Consider the following 19,468-nt stretch of genomic DNA (forward strand, 5'->3'; position numbering starts at 1 on the left):
GTATAGTTTATAAAAGAAAATGCCCATTTCTTTAGACTTATTTGTACATGTTTCAAAAGATAGGAAAAATACTTTTCACAACTACTAACCTGGTATTTCATATGACAGGAATGGTCTTAGAATATTTCCTGTACCCGAAGTGAACAGATGGTTATAAAGGGATTCATTTATGGTAAATGCTTAAAAAATCTACACATGGTTTGCTTTGATGACACAAGAAGGCTTGACTCACATCCTTCCTGATTCTGTGGGAGCATTCTGATAGGCTGGCCTCTGACTGGACATCCTACATTGGAATTTCCAGACTTCAGGATTTCTTTTGCTCACGAGTATGACAAACATATCAGGATGGATTGATAGTGACAGAACAGTCCACAGATATTTGGGTACTTGGTCCAAGAGCTGTCCCAGGGCACTTTTGTAAATATTCCATTTGCTTAAACCAATTTGGGATAGTGTGTGTAGACACGTAGCACCTCCTATGATCCATCAATCTATTCTTTACTCATTGAGTAATCTCAGTGGGTTCAGCACTGAGCTGCATTTTTGTAGGAAAGCAGTTTTATGACTCTTCATCTTCCTGTCTTTGTCATACATAGCCTTACGGTCCTTGGGCTCAACCTCTTCTGCCCTACCCTTGTAGGCTTTGTAAGACTGTTGCATGTTGGGGTAATCACATAGTGAGAAGTCTGAAATCAGTTACTTGCAAAAAGGCTCCTCAAACGTTGCTGGTTATAAAATGCAAAAGATAGTTTTTTAAAGTCAGAAAGACCTGAGTCTAAATCTATTTGTTGAAGCCATTAGTGAGTATTCTGTAAATAATAATACATACCACTATGTTTGTGGGTAAGAATTAAATAAGATAATAGAATTGTTTTCAGCATTTGCTACACATTTTCTTTATCAGGGGAACTTTATAAAAACCTTTGCTCAGACCTTGTTTAAACTAATTAAATTATATTATCTGAAGTAGAGTCTGATACTTGTTTTAGCATTTCTCTTCAGGTAATTCTAATGTGTGGACTGGACAAGACAAATTGAGAATATGTATACTAAGCTCTTCTTAAAGTGCTGAGTGCTCAGGAGATCTGTGAGTGTTAAAGGAGTCCTTGAATGAATGGAAAATCAAGTTTTAATTTTTTTTCACAGTGATGCTTCTCAAAATTTAATGGGTTAATGAATCACCTGGGGAGTTGGTTAAAATGCAGATTCTTGTGCAGTAGGTTTGTGGTAGGGCCAGATATTCCTAATAGGTTCTCAAGAGATACAGAAGACGCTTGTCCACGGATTACTCTTTGAATAATAAAGGATATACAGAAAAACATAGTATGGTTATTAGCTTTGATAATTCCCAAAGGAGATATCCTCATGTATATATCTAAATATTCATAAGTAAGTCTGTATTTGTCAACCAAAACCAAAGGAATTTAACAGTTGCAGATGAGAAAATTATGCTTTTAAATGTACAGTAGTTTGTGTTTTCTTGGTTTTCTTTGCATGATATTCAAATCTCAGCTTCAGCAGCTGTTACATGTTTCCCCATAAATGCTTTCTCCAGATGCTTTAAATCCTGTCTCCCTTAAAACAAACAGCTCACTGCTGGATGTGAATCTCCAAAGAATGACCCTCAACTTCAGTGCTTTGTTTTTACAGCATTTACATTTACAAAGCCAAGGACTTTGTCTTTTATATAAAAATAAATTAAACAATGAGAAGCAAATGATAAAACAACAAAGAAGATAAATAACAATTGTCAGCATACGGTGAAAGGCAAAACTTCCTTGGAAATCTATGCTCCTTAGTAAACCCACTTGGATTCCTGTTAATAACGTGCAGGCACACACACTGCTGATACTTATGTTATTAATTGCGCTGATACTTATGTTTTGCAAGCACATGCAATTATTTAATCAAAGCTAAAAGAGGTGTGCTTTCTATTCATTATATTTTATTTCTACTGTATTACTGAAATGTATTACTCTACAAGTGATTTAGCAACTTTTTGATTTATAGAAATCCATTCCTATTTTTTTATTCCCAAAATGTTCTGTGCTTTTCAGTGAAAATAACTTAAATCATTTATAAGAAATATTTGTCAGCTTCTTGGCACCTACCCATAAGACCAGGGGTACTATTGAGTTTCCTAAGCATAAGCTGTGACTAAGATTCATAGGATCCTAGTTCTGGAAGGATCCTTTATTTTTGTGAAATTAGATAAATGTGTCCAGGTAGATTTTACTCTACATTATAAGCTAAGTTCAGTCTTTCATGTCCTCAATGTAAAACTGTGATGCCTTGAATTGGATTCTAGCAAAGACACATTTCCTGGGAATTTGTTTTTTTATCAAAGAGCAGAGGCTGGGAAAGAGGATGATTGAAGGCTTACTCTGTGCAACTTCCTTTAAATCATCACCTCTTCAATTTCATTTTCAAAACAGTTATGGTGAAGTAGGCAGGGTCTATCATCATCATCATTTTCATCATAAATTAGGTATTACAACAGTTTTATCCAGTTCTAAAGGATAGATAATTATGATGAGATTCCCAGTTGAATAATTTGTAATGGAAACCACAGCATTATGTCTGTAACACTTAGTCTTTTAGAATAGCATTTCTTGAACTACTCTGAAATATTAAAGTAGACTAGAACTTTGGGGATCAATTTTTACATACCATATTATATCTGGAGAACACAGATTTTTTCTTTGTCTGCTCCAAATTTCCTGCAATATATCAGGAGGTGTTTCCCTTCTGTGAGAAGCTATTAAGAGAAATATATCTCAAACAAGTGGGCACTTAGGATATTGTGTCCATTTTTACATTAAGTCAACTTTTATAGTAAAAATCAATTTAGGCAAATAGCATTATGCTTTCAAATATTATGACTGTTTTGCATTATATAGATAAAAAAATTCTAACTTAGTGTATATTTTCTGTTTTAAATGTGTGTTTACCAGTACATCCCCCTTTTACCAGGAGCTTTAAATTACTTCCTCTCATCTGTACATATCTTTGCAAAACCTTATGATACCACACATACATATACACACACACAATAAATTCTGAGGTACAAAAACTTATTATAAGTCTTACAACTGTTTAAAACCCGAAACATTCTGGCTAGACATAAAAGAAACTATGCTTTCATTAAGAAACAAATATTACAATATGGTTGTGAAGTCTCCTTTGTTTCGGAGAAAATTCCGCTCAAAACACTTTCTGTCCTGTGTCTTAGATTATTATGACTCATTTTTCAGTGAAACAGAAAAATACATGACAAAAAATTTTAGTCAATTTGGAATTCAAGTCCAAACTCAGATTGCCCTTCATTCAAGCTCCAGCTTTGTCACTTGCCAGTTGTGAGACCTTAGACTTGAGCATTAGTTTCTTCATCTGTTAGTGTGGGGAAACAGTGCATTTGTCATAAGTTTATTAAGAGGATTATTAAGCTGCAGAGTGGCAGTTTGTAGGCCCAGAGGTGTTTAGAACATGCTAGATGTTTATAGGTTACTGGCTTCCTTTTGCAGAAAAAATGAGTCAGTTTTTCTGCAAAGATCATGGAATTTATAGTTAACACAGCTCTTTAAAATCCCAATTTTTTTCCTTGCTTTAAGTGAATTATTAACATTAGTTAATCTCTGTAGTCTCAGTTTTCCTCTAAAACAGGACCAATATGGTCCTGTAAGAATGCTAAGGAAAATATTCCAATTGTATAACAAGTGTGGAAATCTTAAGACAGAACTTAGAGCAAGCCAATTGCCCAGGATACCTGAGTTTTTTTTTTTTTAATTCTTTCAAATATTTTCCCTTTTGTACCTAAGTCTGATATGGTATACTATGCTTCAGTGTTGGTTAAAATCCTATTTATAGTAGGAAGTGAGATCTGTAGAACTCCATGAGATTGGAACCAGTTTTATTGATCCTGTTTGGAAGTTGCTTTTATGCTGTGATTCCAGAGGTGCAAGAAAAATTACCCTGTTTACTGTTTGATGTCTACTAATTAAGGACTCATCCTCTTAATTGTTTTAATTATGAATACCTCTTGAAGTTTTAGCACATTACATAAGCAAATGGCTATTTACAACTTAACATGAATTAATTTGTTAATGCCATAGATTGAGCCCAGAATGTTGAAATAAAGTGGATTTTACACAGAAGGGATAAGAAAGGACTAATTTTGAACCAAAGCTATATATCTAAAAAGACAGAAGTGTATGTCTTATCATAACAGCTATGTGAGAGTTTTAGGCAAAGAACAGAATTTAAAAGATTGTTGAAGAAAAAACTTAACCCCTTTATAGTTTACCTAGACAACAGCATGCTTGTACTTAATGCAAAATGTTTCTGCAAGGTATTTTATTTTTTAAAATGTCATGAACATTCAAGATAAAACATTTGTCACTACATTCGTCTAGAAACAGAAACCAGCTTCTTAATGAACGCTAAGTTTTCTCTGTGTTAAAGGTGGCCCAGTGTGCACTGTTAAGGGGGTGGACCGGCAGACACTCAGCAGTGTGCATCCTGCCCTTGCTTGGAGGCAGTCTCAGGTGCCACCAGTGCATACTGAGTAGATACCCTCAACAACCCAAAAAGCTGTCCAGAGGCAATGAATTAATTTTAAAGGTCACTTAGTCTGCATTTAATCAAGTCTGTTTTTATTGTTGACTGCTTGAGTTACTTGGTGGTATGTATTCATAAAACATAGATATTTGCTATAGCAACTGCTGCAGGCTAACACCACAGGGCAGATGGACTGGCCAGATTATTTTCATTCCACAAAGGAGACAGCCCTGCCTTTATGAAATGATATCTATGACCTACTTTAGATCAAAATTACAACAAAAATATTGTTTTAACTATGGAATTATTTAATATTTTAATTCCTTTTCCCTCAAAGCACAACAATAAATGATATCCTATAATTATAAAACAAAAGTATACCAATGTGTCAATATTCTAACCTTGTTCTCCCTCAAGAAAGACATTATACATTTGTATTAAAATGGATACACCTTGAACCTGGAGTTTGGCCATAGCAGTTAAGAATCCACTTGGGGCCGGCGCTGCGGCTCACTTGGCTAATGCTCTGCCTGCGGCACTGGCACACTGGGTTCTAGTCCCAGTTGGGGCATCGGATTCTGTCCCAGTGGTTGCACCTCTTCCAGTCCAGCTTTCTGCTGTGGCCCGGAAAGGCAGTGGAGGATGACCCAAGTGCTTGGGCCCTGAGCCCGCATGGGAGACCAGGAGGAAGCACCTGGCTCCTGGCTTGGGATCGCCGCAGCGTAGTGGCCATTTGGGGGGTGAACCAACAGAAAAGGAAGACCTTTCTCTCTGTCTGTCTCTCTTTCACTGTCTAACTCTGTCTGTAAAAAAAAAAAAAAAGAAAAGAAAAAAGAAAAATAAAGAAACCACTTGGGACACCCATATCCAATATCTGAGTGCCTAGGTTCAGGTCCCAACACTCTTTCTGATCCCACTTCCTGCTTATGCACACCCTGGGAGACTAAAGGTGTTGGCTCAGGTGGCTAGGTCCCTGCTACTCTCGTGGAACCTGGATTTACTGCCTGATGCCTGTCTTCACCTTGATCCAGCCCTGACTGTTACAGACATTTTGGGATGGAACCAACAGATGGAAACTCTATTTCTGTCTCTGACTTCTACATAACTAAGACTAACTAACTAAAATTTACACTCTTAGCAATAGTAAAAGTGATCCAAAAGAAAATAAAAAGGTGAACCTCTACATTTTCCCTGTTTCTCTGTATAATCTTTTGAAGGTGATCAATCTTTATTTACACAAAATTATCTGAGCAACTTGGTTAGTATAGAAAAGATTTCTCTATTTTGGCACTATTGACATTTTGTTCAGAAAATTCTTTGTTGTAGGGGTTGTCATGGTCATTTTAGGATTTTTTTATGATTTATTTATTTATTTGAAGGCAGAGTTACAGAGAAGCAGTGGCAGAGAGAGAGAGAGAGAGAGAGAGGTCTTCCATCCCCTGGTTCACTCGCCAGATGACTGTAACTGCTGGAACTGTGCTGATCCAAAACCAGGAGCCAGGAGCTTCCTCTGGGTCTCCCACATGGGTATAGGGGTCCAAGGATGTGGGTCATATTCTACTTCTTTCCCAGGTCATAGCAGAAAGCTGGATCAAAAGTGGAGCAGCTGGGATTCCAACCAGTGCCCATATGGGATGCAGGCACTGGAGGAGGTGGCTTTACCCCCTCTGCCACAGCACAGGCCCCATATTTTAGGATATTTAGCAAAATTCCTGGTCTCTACATTCTAGATGTCTGTAGAAACCACTTATCCCATGATGCAACAACATAGATTTTAAAACATTCACACATGTCCCTTGATGGTGAAAAATAACCTCTGCCAGCATCATAGAGTTTATAGTCATATTAGAACCTTAGCATGTAATCTGTTGAAGAATCTGAATAACTTGTTGTGGCACAACTTAATGAGATTATTCAGATAATTATCAAATATTTTCATGTACACTGTGTGGACAGAATCAAACAACTACCTTAGCTCTGTTTTGTACCAAAGCCCTTAACATAATATTTATGAATCTCCAGAAACTCCTTGATGGCCTTCAGAAAATATTTTGATCCAATGAAATGATCTATTTTGTGTCTATGTGCATTTAAATACTTTTTCTTAGACAAGAGAGTACTTTAATTGTAAAAGAATATACATAACATAAAATGTACCATTTTAACCATTTTTAAATGCAATGAACAAAAGTTTTTTTGCTAAATTCTTTATAAGGTTCTTGATTAAAAACAAAAACAAAGGTAAGCATTATTGTCAATGGAAAGCACCAAAACTTAGGGTTACTGAAAAATGTTGCTTGATGTCAAAACCAACCCCTCATATTTTAAGTCCCAATTCACTTGTCATTACCTCCAAGAAGCTATTTCTAACTCCATCACACTGAGGAATTTGGCTCCTTTATGCTTTTCAGTCTTTCTACCATGTGCACTGTGAAACTAAGAGTTTACAAGTGGATTGTCCAGAAGAATTCCACAGTGTCTTAGGGGAGCACAAAGGAGAATTTAGTCTAGAAGTTTTTCCTTGCTAAGTGATCCTAGTGTTTTTTGTCATTGCCTTCTCAGGCCTGGCACAGTACCTCTCTTAGTAGCAGATCAATAAGCACTCAATAGCTGAATGCCTGAGTGAATGAATAAATGAGTGTTTTATCTTGCATTGTAATGCTCAGTAAAATACTTTTCTTAAAGGTTTATTTATTTATTTATTTATTTGACAGAGTTATGGAGACAGAGGGAGGTACACACACACAGAGAGAGAGAGAGAAAGAGAGAGAGACTTTAACACAAAAACTGTTAAGAGAGACAAAGAGGGGCACTATATAATGATTAAAGGATCAATTCAACAGGAAGATGTAACTATTATAAACGTATAAGCACTTAATTACAGGGCAACTGACTATCTAAATATATGTTAAGGGATTTAAAGGAGGACTTAGACTCCAATACAGTGGTATTGAGGGACTTCAATACTCTACTTTCGGCAATGGGAAAATCAACCAGGCAGAAAAATCAACAAGGAAACAGCAGATTTAATTGCCTCTATAACCAAATGGACCTAACAGATATCTACACAACTTTTCATCCTACAGTTGCAGAATACAAATTCTTCTCAGCAGTGCATGGAACTTTCTCTAGGATTGACCACATACTAGGCCATAAAGCAAATCTTAGCAAATTGGAAAGGAAGAAGTCAAACTATCCCTATATGCAGACATACGATTCATTTGTGAATGAAGGTGAAATAAAGACTTTTCATAACAAACAGAAGCTGAAAGCATTTCTTACCACTAGTCCAACCCTGCCAAAGATGCTTAAAGATGTGTTACACACAAACACAGAAACACGGTCATCAATACAAAAAGAAGGTAAAGGAAGAAAATCTCTTAGTAAAAGGTCAAAGGAAGTTCAAAGTATAAATTAGGAAGATGTTTGGAAAAATGGCAGAGCAAAGTCACTACTTATCAATAGTCACATGAATGTAAATGGCGTCAACTCTCCAGTTAAAAGGCACAAACTGGCTGCATCGATTAAAAAACAAAATCCTTCTATTTGCTGTTTACAAGAAACAACATCTTCCCAACAAAGGTGCATGCAGACTGAAAGTGAAAGGTTGGAAAAAGATATTTCATGCCAACAGAAACTAATAAAAGAGCTGGCTTAGCCATCTTAATATCAGACAAAATAGACTTTAACACTGAAAGTCTTTTAGCTAATAATATACAAGTAGATGAAAACTATGTCGCTTGAAAAGAGAAATTGCATATCTGCTTTTAATAAAGTACCATAACATGCTGAATCAACAAAAAAAGGAGTAAGTGGTCTTACTTTCTCAAGGAGAAAAGTGCACTGATACATTCTAGGAAGATTTTTAGTAGCAAAGGTCACAACTGAGGTTCATGATATTTAAGAGCCAAATGCTCTGCAATTAGTACCAGAAAGCAAAGTTAAACTTTTTGCACAATTGCAGTTTCATTGTCATTAAAAGTTTTAAATTCACATTTCCATATATATTAGCTCCTTATGAGAGCACATTTTTCATTTAAAAATGCCTATTGTAATTCTGCATGGGGTGGTGAGGGAAGATTTTTCTTTTTTAAAAAAATTTATATTTATATGAAAGGCAGATTTACAGATGGAGAGGGAGAGACAGAATGAGAGAGAGACCACACTTCCATCAGCTGGTTCACTCCCCCAAATAGCTTCGATGACTGGGGCTGTGCCAGGCTGAAGCCAGGATCCAGGGCTTCTTCCAGGGTAAAGGGGCCCAAGCACTTAGGCTATCCTCTGGCTTCTTTCCCAGGCTCATCTGTAGGGAGCTGGAACGGAAGTGAAACAGCTGGATCTCTAGCAGACAACCATATGGTTGCAGCATAACCTGCTGTGCCACATTGATTTTTCTGAAGGGATGAGTTATGGACTAGCAAGTGTTTTGGCACAGAGGTTAAGATCCTGCTTGGGACATCTGTCTCCCATATAAGAATTGTTTGAGTCTTAACTGCCTCTGATTCCAGCTTCCTATTAATACATGTTGTTAGGCATCAGGTGGTGGTTCCATTACTTGGGTCCCTACCACACCACATGGAAGACCTGGATTGAATTTCTAGTTCCTGGTTTTAGCATAGCTCAGCCAGAGCTATTGCAGGCATTTGTTGAATGAATCAGTAGATGGAAGTTCTCCATGTCTGTCTTTCTATCTCTCTTTCTCTCTCTTTCTTTCACTGTCTCTCTGCTTTTCAAACAAAATGAAAAAAATTGTTTTTTGTAAAGAGATAAATTATGGTGAGCTCAGTGATAATATAAGGGCAAATCAAAGGAGGGCTGTGTGCAAAATTCTGATGGGGTCAAGTGTGGGAAGGGCATGCCTACCAGAAGGAAGGTATTGATCTCATTTTTGGCTAGCCTGCTTCAGCCTGAGTTCCTGACAATCAAGGAAAATTAAGGTAAGGAAGAGCCCCAGTGGCAACCAAGGCTACAGTAATGTGTGTAGTAGATTCACAAGTCAAAACGTATATGGAGTACAATCCTAGGAGCATAAGGCCTCACTTTGCCCCCAAAGACACTGATTCCTGATCCCTGTTCTATTCAATGAAGTCCTTATGTCATTAGATTTAGGTGGCAAGCTAACTACCCTGTCTTCCTTTACTTATTTTCAAAATAAGTCAGTAGTATTTAAGTTAGAATACAAAAGGAATTTTATCAGATACATGTATGTTGACAAAGGCCTAACTTCCATGTAAGTTTTAGAATTTGTTTTTCTTTCAAGTAATTCAGGCATTCCTACATATAAAAAAACAGCAGCAACAAATTTGGGTGGCCTGAAAAATTAATTTAGATTTTCAGTTTGCATTGTTTGAATTCACTAAATAAGTGCGCATTTCTAGTCTTTCTGCTCTTGTGAACCAACCCACAGCATTAATTCTTTGAACAAATGTTAAATGATGGGAAATTTTTGTTTATTATGTAATTCAATAGCCAGCATTAGAGCTGCTTATTAGGTGATTATAAGATGCAAAGAAAAGGAAAATTACCATTTTCTTGGGCTGATGGGTACACACAATTGGATCAATTAGCACTGGCTCTCAATTATGTAGAAATATGAAATTCTGTGTGAGTGCCAAAATGAAAAATTTTTTAAAGGGGAAACAATCGGCTAGGATGGAGAGAGAAAGATTGTGACAGCAGATTAGCTTTATTTTGACAGGCTTTATTCTTCCAATATCAAGGTAGTCTTTTGAGCTCAGAGGGGAGAAGGCAAAGCAAGTACAAGGAGAAGGAAATGGTTGACTTAATAGGATAAACAATGTGTCAGGAGCATCAATATTTCTGATTACTTATCATTGACACTCCCAAATGAGTATTTGAGAATTAAATTATCCTATCATTTCCTTAGGGACTGAGGTCATGAGTAATGAAAGAAGCAGCTAAACTCACACCTCTTCTCTATAAAATCAACCTGTTATCTAAGCAATTGAAGTTGGTGTCATGACTGGCTTTAATTAAACACCAGATTGCTTCATTACTTTTTAAACTCCCTGTCATGTATATTGGTTTTCACTGTAAACATCAGATGATAGTGCTGCCTAGAGTCTCTAGTTTTGATTATAGTTTTATATAATATGCATGCCATTTCTAGTTTATGGGTACCCAGATGAATTTTGATAATCAGTCGATTTATCTGTGTACTGGGAGATGGTTTCTTCTTTTGGAATTATAGATATATAAAAATCTCAAATTCTCCATTTCAAGACACGTGTCAGAATTATTCTTAGCTTCATGAAGTGCCATGCTGATGGTCTTGTATGTGTTGTCTCACAGAACCTCAACAATGTGTAAGTTGTGTGCTCATTGAAAGCCTCATATCCAGCTGTGATTCCTTGTGTACCCTGTGTCCAGAAAAATTAAATACCCTAGTATTTCCCATATTCATGTCATTTTTCAGCTCCATGTATATGCTACTCCTTCCCTTGGTATTGAAACTGGGGATGTTTGCATCTTCTTTAGGACAGTTAAAACTGCCACTCTTTTGCTTGATCCTCCCAGGCAGAATTGGTCACTGATTCTTTTTGCTTTTATAACAACTAACAAGGCCTCTGATTCCATTATATTGTAATTATGCTTATATGTAAATATTTTAAGTGGGTTTAACTCTTTTTAAGATGTGAAATATCATTGATTCATCTTTGTGTCTCCATGGGATTTTAGCACAGTGTCTAGGAGATGATCCATAAAAGAAACCCAGTGAATATTTACTAAGTTGTTAAATGATTGTGGTTAATTTCATAGCCTTCTAAAGGTTCTGCATTAGCTTTTAGGATCCTCACAAGGAATGCCAAATTATTTGTTTCTATATTATTCCTGATTATAAATAAACTTAAATCTTTTTTATAGAAAAGGCTTTGCTTTGCACATGAAGGAAGAATTATGTCATATATTGAACTAATAAATAAGAACATTCATGCCCTTTTTAGGTCAGCACATAACATACACAATGCCTCATTTCCACAAAGTTTTAAGGAAAATTTCCAGATTTATAACTCATATTACCACTGTCAGCGGCTGTGGAATGTGCTGGAAAAAGCAAAGAACTTGGAATTCCAAAACATGAGATTGAGTCATACTTTTCCCACCATTGACACTGGTAACACTGGGGGAACTCAGCTTTTTTAAAGCATTCTATGACTTCCAGACTTACCCCGAGGCTTATGTAGAAAATTTAGGAAGTCACTACTCCATCTTTGATACTGGGAATACAGAAGTGAATCAAACTTTCCAATCTTTATCCTCATGGACTTGAAACTCTTGACGTGGAAAGTCAGAGAATAATCAAGGAAGCACAAAATATGTGGTAGTGACAAGTGGCATGAAGAGAACTGTGAGTAATATTCAATTGTGTGCTCTATTCATTAGGACATCAAGGAAATCCTTTCTGTTAAGAGGGCAAAACCTTCAAGGATTGAGGAAAGGGGCTCAACTGGTATAGAGTAACAGTGTCCTGGACAGAAGTTAGCTATTATCTTTGAATAATTGCTCCGAATGTCCAGAAATGTGGAACAAATACTGGTGTGACAATGATCTCAGCGGAAGCGAAGGAAGTAACACAAAAGTCAGGTTCCCGACATCTTCCTGGTTCATAGCATCCTTCCTGTACAGCCCCTAGGGCCTGGCGTATTCCCTTTGCTTCCACTGAAATTCATGAGACTTGAATTTCCCCAATAAAGCTAGCTTGTTGAGTTACAAGACATCCATGTCCCTGTGTGTATTTCTTTGTCACTAATCAAACTATTCAGTTTGTTTTCATTGATCATAAATGCTAGCGCCTTTCTCCTAAAATATTGGCCAAACTTATTTTTTTGTAAACATACTGAAATAATCAATGATAAAAGTGAATGTACAACTAGTATAAAAATGAACTTTGATTTATAAAGTTTAGATGCATGCAAATATAGTTATTTAAGTTAGTGAAATTTTGTACTTTTCAATGTGGATAACTTCAGAGTATCTTTAATGTTTTATTGGCCCAAGGTACCAAATTTCACTTTTCTCTGCTTAAGAAGATAAATAAAAAGACAGATTATTCCTTCCAAACACAACTACATACATTGACATTTATAGATTTCCTTTAGTTTTTCAGGTGTCTGGCATTTTACTTTTATACCTGCATTAATAAATTGTGGTTGAATGTTGCCTGTGTGTTTTTCCTGAGGCCCTCATTTTCTGTTGACTAGAATCAAAACCTTATTGAATTTTTTCATTTGCATTTTCCTTGTTCTTTGTTTTCTTTCTTTTTATATTTCTGTTTGAGAAATGCACAAATAGCATCATGCAGCTATTTCCCAAAACTCACTAAAGCAGGAAAAGGAGCTTTTTAATTTGTGGAAGTTATTTAAAGTATCTCTTGTTATTCTTGCTTTCTAAAGTCCAAGAGAATAATGCTTTGCATATACTGAAACCACAGAATTTTAAATCAAAAACTGAGAGCTTATCTTGGCAGCTGGGTAAAACTGCTGTGAACTAATGAAATGTTTTCTGAGTATAATTTTAAGACCAGTACAGACGGGTGGTCAAGTTTTCCTACATCCATCAGTGATCAGAGAAAAAACAATGATAAAGTAAATTCTTATAAAGTTACACTAACTAAATCTGAATAGTTGCCCTAAATCCAAGGATATGTTATTTTAGTTTTTTGATATTTAATTGACCTTTTTGTGAAGGAAAGCATTAGTGCATGATCCTATAATGATTTTCATGCTACAATAGTAATGATTTAATGTTTTCGAATAAGAACAGATGAACATGGATAAAATTATTCAAAAGGCATTCCTCTCCGCACCTGTATCCAACTTGTTATGGTTCCCTCTACTTTACACATCCAGGTAACCACTGTTATCATTAGCTGTTTGGAGTTCCTTTATGCCTACAAAAGCAAAAACAAAATTGGATTATCTTTATCTTGTTCTTTTCCCACACAAAAAGATAACATATTGTACATACAATTCTGTACATGAATGTATTAACTTTTTTCAAATAATTATAAATGCACAGGAAGTGGCTAAAGAAAAATAAATATGGGGAGGTCTCTTGTACCCTTTAGCTAGCTTCAACCAATGGTAACATTTTGCATAATTAGATTACAATATCAAAGCCAGCAGACTGACATTAGTATGTTCTGCAAAGTTTATTCAGGTTTCATTGATTGTACATATACTTGTATACAATTGGTAAAATCTGACAACTACTAATCTATTCTTAATCTCCAAGGTTTTGTTATTTCAACAATATTATATACATGAAATCAAATAGATGTAACCTCTTGAAATATTTTTTCTACTTAGAATAATTCCCAGAAGATTCATCCGAAATGTGGCTTGTGCAACAATTAGTTCTTTTTCATTACTGCATAATAGTCAACTATATGGATATACTAAAGTTTATATACAGTTATCTATTGAAGGATATTTGGGTTGTTTTTGAATTTTGGCTATTACAAACAAAGCCACTATAAACATTTGTGTGCAGAATTCTGTGATAAGTACCCAAGAGTTTCGCTGCTAGGTCTGATGGTATTTACATGATTAGGCTTTTGATTTTGCATCATGGTTGTGCTATTTTACATACCTACCATAATATATGATTGTCAATATTTGCTGTTACAACTCCTTATTCTAGCTATTCTGATAGGTGTGTGATTACATCTCATTGTGTTTTTAATTTGCCTTTTTCTTATTGCTAATGGTTTTAGAATGTGTGTTTTTGCCATTTGTATGCCATCTTCAGTGAAATGTCTGTTCATTTCATTACACCATTTAATAATGCATTTTAAGGGCTGTGCCTGCCCACAGCCAAGCAGAAAAACCTGACTCTGGGGGGGGGGGGTGAAATAAAAGGAGATTAGGACCTAGTGAATGTGTGGTGCTAATGAACTGAGACTGTGAAAAAAGAGACAGTGGGTGAGAGAACTCATGGAATTCATGTGAGTACTCTCCAGAGATGCTACAATTCGGTAAACTTGGCAACCCAGTAGGAGACTGCAGGAGAATTTGAGCCCACACTGAGGGCAGAACAGATTCCCTGTGTGGTCCTTGGGAAAGAGCTTCCAATCTCTGGCTCCTGTAGGTATATCATTCGCCTGCTAACTACCTCCAATTCCGCTAAGCTGTGCATAATTACTTCCTTTCTGAATCAAAAAAAGAAAGAAAGAAAGAAGGAAAGAAAGAAAGAAGGAAAGAAAGAGAGAGAGATTTACCACGCCTAACCTGGGAGTGTCACCTGTGCCATACCCTTAACCCTGAGGAACCAAACAGAGCTCTCAGGCCACACCCATCTCAAGCCTCAAGCCTCAAGGCTCCAACAAAAACAGACAGTACACTTAATACAGTCACAATATAACAAGAAAAAGCACCACAGTGAGGGAAGAAGAATCCAAAGAATATCTCCACAGTGCCAAGCAACAAGTGCAGAAACCGAGGAAATAAGAACAAGGAAGACATTATGACACTCCCAAATGAACAAGACACCCCAAGCCAAGATTATGAAGATGATGAGATGGAAGAAATGCAAGATGTGGATTTCAAAAAATTTATGATAAGAACAATTAGAAGTTTTCAAAAACAAATGCTTGAGTTACGGAAATCCTTACTAGACAGGATAGAAAATCTCCTTCGAGAAAATCAAATCTTAAGGAGGAATCCAAATGAAACGCAGAAACTAGTAGAACAGGAAAGTGTGATAGTGAAGAGAAATCAAAATGAAATGAAGAACTCAATAGATCAAATGACAAACACATTAGAGAGCCTTAAAAACAGAGTCAGTGAAACAGAAAAGAGAATATCGGACTTAGAAGACAGAGAACAGGAAAGTATACAGTCAAACCAAAGAAAAGATGAGGAAATTAGAAATCTAAAAAATATTGTTGGGAATCTACAGGATACTATTAAAAAACCCAACATTCGGGTTCTAGTAGTTCCTGAAGGCATGGAGAGTGAGAAAGGATTAGAAGGCCTTTTTAGTAAGATACGTGCAGAGAACTTCCTGGGTTTGGAGAAGGATAGAGACATCCTAGTACAGGAAGCTCATAGAACCCCTAGTAAATATGACCAAAAGAGATCCTCACCAAGGCACGTTGTAATTAAACTCACCACAGTGAAACATAAAGAAAAGATTCTAAAATGTGCAAGAGAGAAACATCATATTACTCTCAGAGGATCTCCAATTAGACTCACAGCAGAATTCTCATCAGAAACCCTACAAGCTGGAAGGGAATGGCGAGACATAGCCCAGGTACTAAGAGAGAAAAACTTCCAGCCCAGAATATTATATCCTGCAAAGCTATCATTTGTGAATGAAGGTGAAATAAAGACTTTTCATAGCAAACAGAAATTGAAAGAATGTGTCACCACTCGTCCAGTCCTGCAAAAGATGCTTCAAGATGTGTTACACAGAGAAACACAGAAACACGGTCATCAATATGAAAGAAGGTAAAGGAAGGAAACCTCACAGCAAAAGATCACAGGAAGTTCAAAGCATATATTAGAAACTATCTTTGGCAAATGCAGGGCAAAGTTACCACTTTTCATTAGTCACATTGAACGTTAATGGCCTGAACTGACAAGGTAAAAGACATAGACTGGCTAATTGGCTTAAGGAACAAAACCCATCTATTTGCTGCTTACAAGAAACTCATATTTCCAACAAAGATGCATACAGACTGAAAGTGAAAGGCTGGAAAAAGATGTACCATGCCAATAGAAATGAAAAAAGAGCAGGCGTAGCCATCTTAATATTGGACAACATAAACTTTACCAAAAACTGTTAAGAGAGACAAAGAGGGGCACTATATAATGATTAAGGGATCAATTCAAAAGGAAGATATAACAATTATCAATATATATGCACCTAATTAAAGGGCACCGGTTTATTTAAAACATTTGTTAAGGGACTTAAAGGGAGACTTAGACTCCAATACAATAGTACTGGGGGACTTCAATACTTCACTCTCAGAAATAGACAGATCAACAGGACAGAAGATCAACAAGGATACAGTAGATTTAAACGACACTATAGCCCAAATGGATCTAACAGATATATACAGAACTTTTCATCGTACACACAAAGCATTTACATTCTTCTCAGCAGTACATGGAACCTTCTCTAGGATTGACCACATACTAGGCCATAAAGCAAGTCTCAGCAAATGCAAAAGAATTAGAATCATACCATGCAGCTTCTAAGACCATAGAGGAATGAAGTTGGAAATCAGCTACTCAGGAATCCCTAGAGCATATGCAAACATATGGAGATTGAACAACATGCTCCTGAATGAACACTGGGTCATAGAAGAAATCAAAAGAGATATCAGAAACTTTCTGGAAGTAAATGAGGATAACAGCACAACATACCAAAACTTATGGGACGCAGCAAAAGCAGTGTTAAGAGGAAAGTTTATATCAATAGGTGCCTACATCAAGAAATTGGAAAGGCACCAAATAGATGAGCTTTTAATTCATCTCAAGGATCCAGAAAACCTGCAGCAAACCAGACCCAAATCTAGTAGGAGAAGAGAAATAATTAAAATCAGAAAAGAAATCAACAGGATTGAATCAAAAAAAATTACAAAAAATCAGCCAAAGGAGGAGCTGGTTTTTTGAAAAAATAAACAAAATTGATTCCCCATTGGCCCAACTAACTAAAAACAGAAGAGAAAAGACCCAAATCAATAAAATCAGAGATGAAAAAGGAAATGTAACAACAGACACCACAGAAATAAAAAGAATCATCAGAAATTACTACAAGGACTTGTATGCCAGCAAACAGGGAAACCTATCAGAAATGGATAGATTCCTGGACACATGCAACCTACCTAAATTGAACCAGGAAGACATCGAAAACCTAAACAGACCCATAACAGAGACAGAAATTGAAACAGTAATAAAGGCCCTCCCAACAAAGAAAAGCCCAGGACCAGATGGATTCACTGCTGAATTCTACCAGACATTTAAAGAAGAACTGACTCCAATTCTTCTCAAACTATTCAGAACAATCAAAAAAGAGGGAATCCTCCCAAATTCTTTCTATGAAGCCAGCATCACCTTAATTCCTAAGCCGGAAAAAAAGATGCAGCATTAAAAGAGAATTACAGGCCAATTTCCCTGATGAACATAGATGCAAAAATCCTCAATAAAATTCTCACCAATAGAATGCAACAACACATCAGAAAGATGATCCACCCAGACCAAGTGGGATTTATCCCTGGTATGCAGGGGTGGTTTAATGTGTGCAAGACAATCAATGTGATACACCACATTAACAGACTGCAGAAGAAAAACCATATGATTATCTCAATAGATGCAGAGAAAGCATTTGACAAAATACAACACCGTTTCATGATGAAAACTCTAAGCAAACTGGGTATGGAAGGAACATTCCTCACTACAATCAAAGCATTTTATGAAAAACCCACAGCAACATCCTATTGAATGGGGAAAAGTTGGAAGCGTTTCCACTGAGATCTGGTACCAGACAGGGATGTCCACTCTCACCACTGCTATTCAATATAGTTCTGGAAGTTTTAGCCATAGCTATTAGGCAAGAAATAGAAATTAAAGGGATACAAATTGGGAAGGAAAAAGTCAAACTATCCCTTTTTGCAGATGATAGGATTCTTTATTTAGGGGATCCAAAGAACTCTACTAAGAGACAATTGGAACTCATAGAAGAGTTTGGCAAAGTAGCAGGATATGAAATCAATGCAAAAAAATCAACAGCCTTTTTATACACAGACAATGCCATGGCTGGGAAAGAACTTCTAAGATCAATCCCATTCACAATAGCTACAAAAACAATCAAATACCTTGGAATAAACTTAACCAAGGACGTTAAAGATCTCTACAATGAAAATTACAAAACTTTAAAGAAAGAAATAGAAGAGAATACCAAGAAATGGAAAAATCTTCCATGCTCATGGATTGGAAGAATCAATATCATCAAAATGTCCATTCTCCCAAAAGCAATTTATAGATTCAATGCAATACCAATCAAGATACCAAAGACCTTCTTCTCAGATCTGGAAAAAATGATGCTGAAATTCGTATGGAAACACCGGAGACCTCGAATAGCTAAAGCAATCTTGTACAACAAAAACAAAGCTGGAGGCATCACAATACCAGATTTCAGGGCATACTACAGGGCAGTTGTTATCAAAATAGCATGGTACTGGTACAGAAACAGATGGATAGACCAACGGAACAGAATAGAAACACCAGAAATCAATCCAAACAGCTACAGCCAAATGATATTTGATCAAGGATCCAAAACCAATCCCTGGAGTAAGGATAGTCTATTCAATAAATGGTGCTGGGAAAATTGGATTTCCACGTGCAGAATCATGAAGCAAGACCCCTACCTTTCACCCTGCACAAAAATTCGCTCAACATGGATTAAAGATCTAAATCTATGACCCGACACCATCAAATTATTAGAGAACACTGGCAAGATATAGGTACAAGATATAGAACACTGCAAGATATAGGTACTGGCAATGACTTCTTGGAAAACACCCTGGAAGCACAGGCAGTCAAAGCCAAAATTAACATTTGGGATTGAATCAAATTGAGAAGTTTTTGTGCTTCAAAAGAAACAGTCAGGAAAGTGAAGAGACAACCGACAGAATGGGAAAAAATATTTGCAAACTATGCAACAGATGAAAGAAATCAAGAAACTCCACAACATCAAAACAAACAACCCACTTAAGAGATGGGCCAAGGACCTCAATAGACATCTTTAAAAAGAGGAAATCCAAATGGCCAACAGACACATGAAAAAATATTCAAGGTCATTAGCAATCAGGGAAATTCAAATCAAAACCACAATGAGGTTTCACCTCACCCCAGTTAGAATGGCTCACATACACAAATCT

This window comes from Oryctolagus cuniculus, chromosome 5, assembly GCF_051225735.1.
Source record: "Oryctolagus cuniculus isolate XC-2025 breed Fujian yellow rabbit chromosome 5, ASM5122573v1, whole genome shotgun sequence".
Lineage (NCBI taxonomy): Eukaryota > Metazoa > Chordata > Mammalia > Lagomorpha > Leporidae > Oryctolagus > Oryctolagus cuniculus.